Below are 8,752 nucleotides of genomic sequence, written 5' to 3' on the forward strand. Positions count from 1 at the left end.
CCCAAAAAAAAAAAAAAAAAAAACCAAACAGGAAAAACACAGGTATTAAGAAATGTTTACAGAATTAATGATTATAGTTTCCAAAATACTTGTTTAACGACACTAATTTATGTAGCAATGACAATATATTTATAGTGTTTTATTCATAGTTGACCAAGTACTTTCACATACATAATTCCACATGATTCTGAGGCACATCCTGTGAGTTTGGTCAGGCACATTTTTGTTTATTGTTTTTTTTTCCGACACAGTCTCGCTCTGTTGCCCCAGCTGGAATGCAATGGTGAGATCTCAGCTCATGGCAACCTCCACCTCCCAGGTTCAAGCAATTCTCCCTACCTCAGCCTCCCGAGTAGCTAGGATTACAGGCATCCATCACACCGGGCTAATTCGTATATTTTTAATAGAGATGGGGTTTCACCATATTGGCCAGGCTGGTCTTGAACATATGACCTCAAGTGATCTGCCTGCCTCTACCTCCCAGTGCTGGGGTTAGGGTCAGGCAAGTTTTATCTCCATTTCACAAACGATAGATAACAGGTTCAGAGACATTAAGTTGTTTCTCAAGGGGTTTCACTAGTAAGAAGTAGAGCCATAGTTGAAACTGAAGTCTTCAGAATGCTGCTCCTGTATCATCTGTCTTTATACCAACATAATGACAATTTTCTTTTGACAAAAGGAGACATCAAAAGGCTGATCATGGCTGGGCATGGTGGCTCACACCTGTAACCCCAGCACTTTGGGAGGCCAAGGCAGGACAATCACTGGAGCCCAGGAAATCGAGACCAATCTGGGCAACATAGTGAGACTCCTGTCTCCATAAAAAATAAACAAAATTAGCCAGGCATGGTGACGTGTGCCTGCAGTCCCAGCTACTTAGGAGGCTGAGTTGGGGGATCGCTTGAGCCCAGAAGTTTGAACCGGCAGTGAGCTATGATCATGCCACTGCACTCCAGCCTGGGTGACAGAGCAAGATCCTGTCTTGAGGTTAAAAAAAAAAAAAAAAAAAAAAAGCCTCATCATGAAGAATGATATAACCATTTGCTTGCCAGGAGTACAAGTATGGTTTGGCCACATGCTTTAAGGAAAGATTCAATAAATCCAACAGCATTGTCTTCAAAATTTCAAGGTATCCATTGGGTCTCTTTTAGTTCGTGGTGGTTCTTTAAATATATCTTTCCCTCAAAATTGGCTCCCGTTCCTGGCTTACCCCTGTTAAGGTATCACCATTCTCTATCACTCACACTTAATGTCATTGTTTTCTTTCTGAACTCTAAGTCCTATTGATTCTTCAAATTCAATTTTCTTAAATTTCCATTGTTGCAATATTAGTTCAAGTTCTTATCATTTACTAGAAAAAATATTTTCTTCCTCTTTGACCAAACAAAATAGTAAATTAACCTACTCAAAAACTTGGGGTAGTTTCTTAATGACTAAAGAAAAAAGAAAAAGAAAACCTTGAATCTTATTTTCAAGATTCTTCTCAATTTAACCATTCTCAGTCTTTTAAATATCATTCCAATCTTTGCATCTAACTACAATTGCCCAATTTAATCTAGCCCTAAAGCAAAATTATTCTGATTATTGTTTCCTAAAAAACTGTTGCTCACCTATTTCACTTCCATACTCAATCACTCATCCAATATAGTCACCTTCTACTATTAGTAGGAATTTGTGTCATATCTAGTTTTTCATGCCTTGGTCATCCCCCACTTGGACTACTCCATTAATCTCCTAACTAGACAACCTTCTCCCCTACCAATAATTTGTTGCACACAACATGACCAGAATTAGCCATCAAAAAACAGAATACTAGGTCACTATTCTACTTTAAACCTTCAATAATAATAATAATAATGGTGATGGCTACGACTGGTTGAGTACTTACCATGTGCCAGGCCAGGCACTGTGGTACCTACTTTACGTGCACAGTCTCTATTAATTCTCCAACAACCCTATAATAAGATTTTATTAGTTCTACTTTACAGATAAGAAAATTAAGGCTTGGGGATGTTAAGTATCTTGTCCATGGCAAAAAGGTTATTAAGTGGTAGAGCTAGGATTCAAACCCAGGCAGTCTGACTCCAGAGCTTGTGTTTTTAATTATCCAGGTACTATATACTGCTATATTGCTTAATAGCTTAAGTTTCAGCTCCTCAACTTGTAATACAAAAGATCCTTTCTAACTTCATTCCTGTCACTCCTTGCCAAGCACTTTACATACTTCTGCCATGCATTTCATACTTTTTTCAAATTCCATGCCTTTCTGCTTGTTTTCCCTACTCTAGCCCCACTTTCTGTCTGGCGAAATTCTACTCATCCTTCAAGGACTACCTAGAAACATTATCCTCTCAGTGATGCTTTCCCTCAAAGAAAGATAGCCAGTCCCTTCTTTACAGCTCCAGTAGCGCTTTGTACCAAATTCATTATATTATTTATTTATAATAGTATGTTCCCCACTAGAATGCCAGCACTGCAAGAAAATCTATCTTACTTAATATTCTATTCACTTCTGTATCATCAATGCCTAGCACAATGCCTGGTACAAAGCTGGTACTCAATAATCATTGCACAAATAAATGGTCCCAATCCTCTATTTTAATTCTAACCATCCATCAAGGCCACTTTGCTTCTATACAAGCCATTCCTAGACCATTCCAGTCCAAAGTCATCACTACCTCCTTTGAACTCAGACAACTTGCTGGCTCAGCAACTTACCTGGCAATTATTAACTATACCTGTCCTTATGACATATATTGATAATTTTTCAAGAATATTTATTCATGAATCAAGACTGTATTTTATATTTTATACTTTTGTTGTTCTCCTACAGTTTTGTGATACAGCAGACATTTAATAAATATTTGCTATTTCACAACTGTCATGTTCCAAAATAAATTTTACATACCATACACAGATGATGCCCAATTAGCTTCAGCTTATTTCATCTCTGGGTATAAAAAACATTTTTTATGGTGAAATGAAGTCATATGATTGGCATACTTTGTTTAATAAATCAAGGTTCTTTTTACCAAACTTTTCCTTACAACTCTTGCCAATTCATTCAATAGCTCTGGAACCTGAAGCTTTTGCCTCACTACTGAGCAGCTGTATATCCAACTTGGCATTTTCCTTTTAAGGTAACTTGTTACCATAGTGTTCCCTTTCCCTTTCCCTCTCACTCCATCCCCTCACAGTCTCTTTTTCTCTCTCTTTCTGTTCCTTTGCTTTCACTAGGACACATGGTACTGAAGATTTATTTTATTTATTTTTATTTATTTATTTGAGACAGAATATCGCTCTGTCACCCAGGCAGGGGTGTAGTGGCACCATCTCGGCTCACTGCAGCCTCCACTTCTCGGGTTCAAGTGATTCTCCTGCCTCAGCCTCCCGAGTAGCTAGGATTACAGGTGCTTGCCACCACGCCCTGCCGCTAACTGTTGTTTGTTCGGTTGGTGTTTTTGTTTGTTTGTTTGTTTTTTTGAGACAGAGTCTCGTGCTGTCACCCAGGCTGGGGTGCAGTGGTATGATCTTGGTTCACTGTAACCTCTGCCTCCCAGTTCAAGCGATTCTCCTGCCTCAGCCTCCCGAGTAGCTAGGATTACAGGTGCTTGCCACCACGCCCTGCCGCTAACTGTTGTTTGTTCGGTTGGTGTTTTTGTTTGTTTGTTTGTTTTTTTGAGACAGAGTCTCGTGCTGTCACCCAGGCTGGGGTGCAGTGGTATGATCTTGGTTCACTGTAACCTCTGCCTCCCAGTTCAAGCGATTCTCCTGCCTCAGCCTCTTGAGTAGCTAGGGCTACAGGCATGTGCCACCACACCTGGCTAATTTTTGTATTTTTAGTAGAGGCGGGGTTTCACCATGTTGGTCAGGCTGGTCTCGAACTCCTGACCTCAGGTGATACACCCGCCTTCGCCTCCCAAAGTGCTGAAATTACAGGCATGAGCCACTGTGTCCGGCCAAATTTTTGTATTTTCAGTAGAGATGGGGTTTCACCATGTTGGCCAGGCTAGTCTCAAACTCCTGACCTCAAGGTATCCTCCTGCCTCGGCCTCCCAAAGTGCTGGGATTACAGGCATGAACCACTGCGTCTGGCCTAAAGATTTATTTTAGTATGGTTAACAGTAATGGGAGTGGAAAGTAAAAAAAAAAAATAATTTCCAGGAGTTATCTTTTTACATAGGTAAGTCCACAAAATAGACTTTGTAAACAAAAATTAAAATTCAAGCTGCTTTAAAATATAATGAAATAGAACTAGCAAGAAACACTGAAGTAGCTATGTCATGCCAAGGCTATATGGATTATCTGAAAATAAGTTATCTGGCTGGGTGTGGTGGCTCACGCCTATAATCCCAACATTTTCAGAGGCCAGGGTGGGCGGCTCACGTGAGGTCAGGAGTTTGAGACCAGCCTGACCAACATGGAGAAACCCCGTCTCCACTAAAAATACAAAATTTGCCGTGTGTGGTGGCGCATGCCTCTAATCCCAGCTACTCAGGAGGTTGAGACAATAGAATTGTTTGAAGCCAGGAGGTGGAGGTTGCAGTGAGCCAAGATCATGTCATTGCACTTCAGCCTGGGCAAGAAGAGCGAAACTCCGTCTCAAAAAATAAATAAACAAACAAACAAACAAATAATAAGTAATCCTCCTAAAGCAAAAGTACTAGAAAACACTTCAGTCAAATGACTTCAGATTTATAAGCAGGGCAACTGGCAACAGCATGTAAATGAATTCTAAGGTTGCCAATCAGAAATATTTTAGCTTAAAAAAAATTAAAACACATAAATTCAGCATTTAGGTTCAATCTGGAAGTCTCATAATTTGAGGTTAATATAACCCAGCAAATAATGTTAAGAAAATGACTCACGTTATAGGTGCTAAAATGAACATATACCCAATATTGACAATGCTCTCTAAGTAAAAAGGTGAATTTTTCTATTAATACTAACAGTCTTGATACTCTCAAGAGACAATCCAGCTTTACAAATCTAGAATCTGGTATACAAAGCAAAAAGTACATTTTTTAAGTATCTGGGGAAAAAAGGAGGTATCTGGGCAATCCAGGTCAAGTAAACTTTGTGGGGAGGAGAGAAAGCAATATTTATCAATTCAGGGTTTTGTGCTTTAATTACCTATACCAGCTTTGCTGATGTGGTAAGAAAGCACACATGCAGATACGGTTAGATATTTTTCCTAATTTTTTTCCATTTTCTTATTTCCTACATAGCTAAAGAATGCTTAATAGAACATAATTAAAAGGGTATATACCATCTCACTCAATAAGGTGGGTTAGATCAACTTTCAAACAGAGGAAGAATTTGACTTGAGCCAGCAGTTGGAGTAGGCTCAGACTGAATTTAATCAACCAAAAACCTAATCACCCATAATCAATGACATGGAATTGCCACTAATAATTTTAGTGACAAGCTAATCACATTTACATATGAATCACCTACAGTATTCCAAGCTCCCAAATTTCACAAAAAGTGAATTTCAGGTATCTGATCTTAAACACAGAAAGACCTATACACCCTTAAAAACCTACATGACCATAAAATGTAGGCCTTATGACTAGAAACAGAGAGTATAAAATTTTGACACTAAGAAGTTCCAGGGAGGCAAGCCAGGCGCAGTGGCTCACGCCTGTAATCCCAACACTTTGGGAGGCCAAGATGGGAGGATCATGAGGTCAAGAGGTTGAGACTAGCCTGGCCAACATGGTGAAACCCCGCCTCCGCTGAAAAATACAAAAAATTAGCCGGGCATAGTGGCGCACACCTGTAATCCCAGCTACTTGGGAGGCTGAGGCAGGAGAATCGCTTGAATCCAGGAGGCGGAGGTTGCAATGAGGGAGATTGCGCCATTGCACTCCACTTGGGCAACAAGAGCGAAACTCTGTCTCAAAAAAATAAAAGAAGTTCCAGGGAGAAAAAGACTACTTGCATTTAATGCCAACAGATGGTCTCCATAATATTACTACTAAGAAAATGTATGGATACAAAACTACCACCACATTGTGGACTTAAAAGAAATTTGGATTTTAACAAGTTAAACTTAAGCTGAACTCACACAAGTCATCATTTATCTCAGGCAACCAGTATTCTGCACCATCAGGTATCACATTATAGAATAATTACTGAATAAAAGACAAGGAAGAATCCTGAAAATGAAATTTAAAAGTGGATTTCTGGATCTGTAAGAAAGGTGAATTTCCCAGTAAATGCAGGAGACTCCATGAGCAGTGCAAAGTAGTCTGTTACACACCATCTTTAAACACATAATCCATACAGCATTCCAACTGGTTAACAAATTCCATAAAAAAATGAAAGTAGTCTCTATGAAGAGGGCTCAATGAAGCACAAGAAATATGATAACCATGAGCTTTATTTAACTATAATTTTCTATATTAACAAGCTCCTTTCCTATTTATCTAAATCAAATGGCTTTTATTCCACACCAATAATCTCCAAATATGACTGCCTTGGACTCACAACTCACCCCTAAGGAATCTGCCTTATGTTTGGAATCTTATTTTCACTGCATTAAAGCAGTACAGAAAAAAACATTACCACATATATGACAAGGAATAAGAAGATTCACAAGCATAAGGATAGCATAAACTCATTGTTCAGGAATGTGATTGGTTACCCCATCTAACAGTCTGGTGAAAAGTGCCCAGGGAAATGAACACACAACACAGAAATACAGTCAGAAAATGACTGTAGCCAATATCCCGTTCCCACCCCCACAAAACTCCAGGATTTCTTGACAGAACGAATGCCTGCATCACTTTTTTTTTTTTTTTAAAGATTTATCTGTATAAGGATTCCATAAATTCTTTATTCAGCTCATTCCAATGCCTGGCCCAACTGGATATACTAGTAACTTACGCCTAGGTACAAATCAGTGTTTTGTTTTTGTTTTTGGAGACAGGGTCGGGCTCTGTCGTCCAGGCTGGAGCACACTAGCGCAAATCTCGGCTCACCGCAACCTCCGCCTCTCAGGCTCCAGCGACTCTCGTGCCTCAGCCTCCCGAGCAGCTGGGACTACAGGGGAGCGCCACCATGCCCGGCTAATTTTTATTTTTTGTATTTTTGGTAGAGACAAGGTTTTGCCATGTTGCCCAGGCTGGTCTCCAACTCCTGAGTTCAAGCGATCCGCCTGCCTCATCAGCATCCCAAAGTGCTGGGATTACAGGTGTGAGCCATCACACCGGGCCAAATTAGTATTACTCTTTTAAGAACCAAAGAAGGTTCAGGTTTAAAATTTTTAATTAAAAAAAAAAAAAAGAAAAAAGGTTTCCTTGATTTTTTTTTTTTTTTTGAAACGAGGTCTTGCTCTGTTGCCCAGGCTGGAATGCAGTGGCATGATCTCGGCTCACTGCAAGCTCCGCCTCCCGGGTTCACGCCATTCCCCTGCCTCGGCCTCCCAAGTAGCTGGGACTACAGGCGCCCACCACCACGCCCGGCTAATTTTTTGTGTTTTTAGTAGAGACGTGTTAGCCAGGATGGTCTCGATCTTCTGACCTCGTGATCCGCCCACCTCGGCCTCCCAAAGTGCTGGGATTACAGGCGTGAGCCACCAAGCCCAGCCGTTTTTAAATATTTTAATGGAAACATATGAGTCAGATTTCCAAAAGTAGGCTAACAGTGTTTAAATACTGTGCCAGTGTATTTGAGAAGCTGAATGAAAACAAAAGTACCTATGTTTTAAAAATAAATACAATACAAATAAGGAAAAGTTTATTCTACGATTTCAATTTATCAATCAAGATACATGGTAAAGAGAATCATTTCAATTATTTTTCACCTCCACAGCAGTGTTTGAGGTTGGTAGGCTCTCCCAGGAAGCTTGGAATCTTAAGCAACTCTCAATTAGCTCTCAATTTCTCTATTTTAAATTAATCTGCTGACCTGTTGTGGGTAAACATCCATAAATTCTGCCCTGGCTGAGAAACATTTAACTTTTTCGTCTAGGATGAGTGTGTGGGTGTGTGTTTGTAGGGGAGGGGTAACCCATTTTGACCAAAGTGTTGACGGTTTTCTAAGTAAATACTTCCTATCCACAATTTTGTTGTTGTTTATGCTGCTTTCTCTCCCTTTCTGCACTATAAAGGCTGGCCTCCCAATTCCTTACCCAACCCTTCACCAAGGTCCCATCCCACAAGGTTCCCCCAGTTTCTGCTCCGGGTGGCACCTGACGGCCAAAAGTGAACCCCTGCGGTTGTCGCTAGCTAGACGCGGATAGGGCGGACGACTGTCACTGGGGAGCAAGCGTGAGCCAAAGCCGAGGTGATTTCTGACTGCTCACCGGCGGGCCTCGCGTGGCTGAAGGTCTCCGAGCCCCTCAGTTCGCCCCGGCAAGCCAGAAGTGCAGCTGTCGCGGGGCAGGAAACTAATCGCGGCCCCTGCGCCGCTTTGACAGGCCGAGTGGGGAGAAAAGGGGCTCACTGCAGCTAACAGCCTCAACCCTTGGGCTAGGAAGCCACGGGAGCAAAACCTCCGCCCCGGCCTGAAAGCAACCGGTAGACCGCGGAGCCACTGCCACCGACTCAGTCCTGCCCAACAGGGGCCCGCCCAGGGGCCACTCCCCAAGGGAGGCAGCCACTCACTCGCCCGCCCTTCCGGGCCCACTCCCGAGGGGACGGTCTCCCGCCCGCTCTCACACACAGCTAGCTCCTCAGGCCAGGCCCCCAGGGCTTCGTCCACCTCTCACCTTTGACGACGCGGTCAGCCCCGGGAGGGGGCGGCG

At 41.8% G+C, this 8,752-nt stretch overlaps 1 protein-coding gene across 3 annotated transcripts in view; it reads right to left on the minus strand.

Moving 5' to 3' along the window:
* PPP3CB (protein phosphatase 3, catalytic subunit, beta isozyme) overlaps nucleotides 1-8,752 on the minus strand; it is a 59,782-nt gene extending 51,030 nt beyond the window's left edge. For all 3 annotated transcript variants that reach the window (XM_011991135.1, XM_011991136.1, XM_011991134.1), the window contains exon 1: nucleotides 8,717-8,752. The gene's annotated coding sequence lies outside the window, so the exon portion shown is untranslated. The remainder of the gene's footprint in view (nucleotides 1-8,716) is intronic.

This window comes from Mandrillus leucophaeus, unplaced genomic scaffold (assembly GCF_000951045.1).
Source record: "Mandrillus leucophaeus isolate KB7577 unplaced genomic scaffold, Mleu.le_1.0 Scaffold39, whole genome shotgun sequence".
Classification (NCBI taxonomy): Eukaryota; Metazoa; Chordata; class Mammalia; order Primates; family Cercopithecidae; genus Mandrillus; species Mandrillus leucophaeus.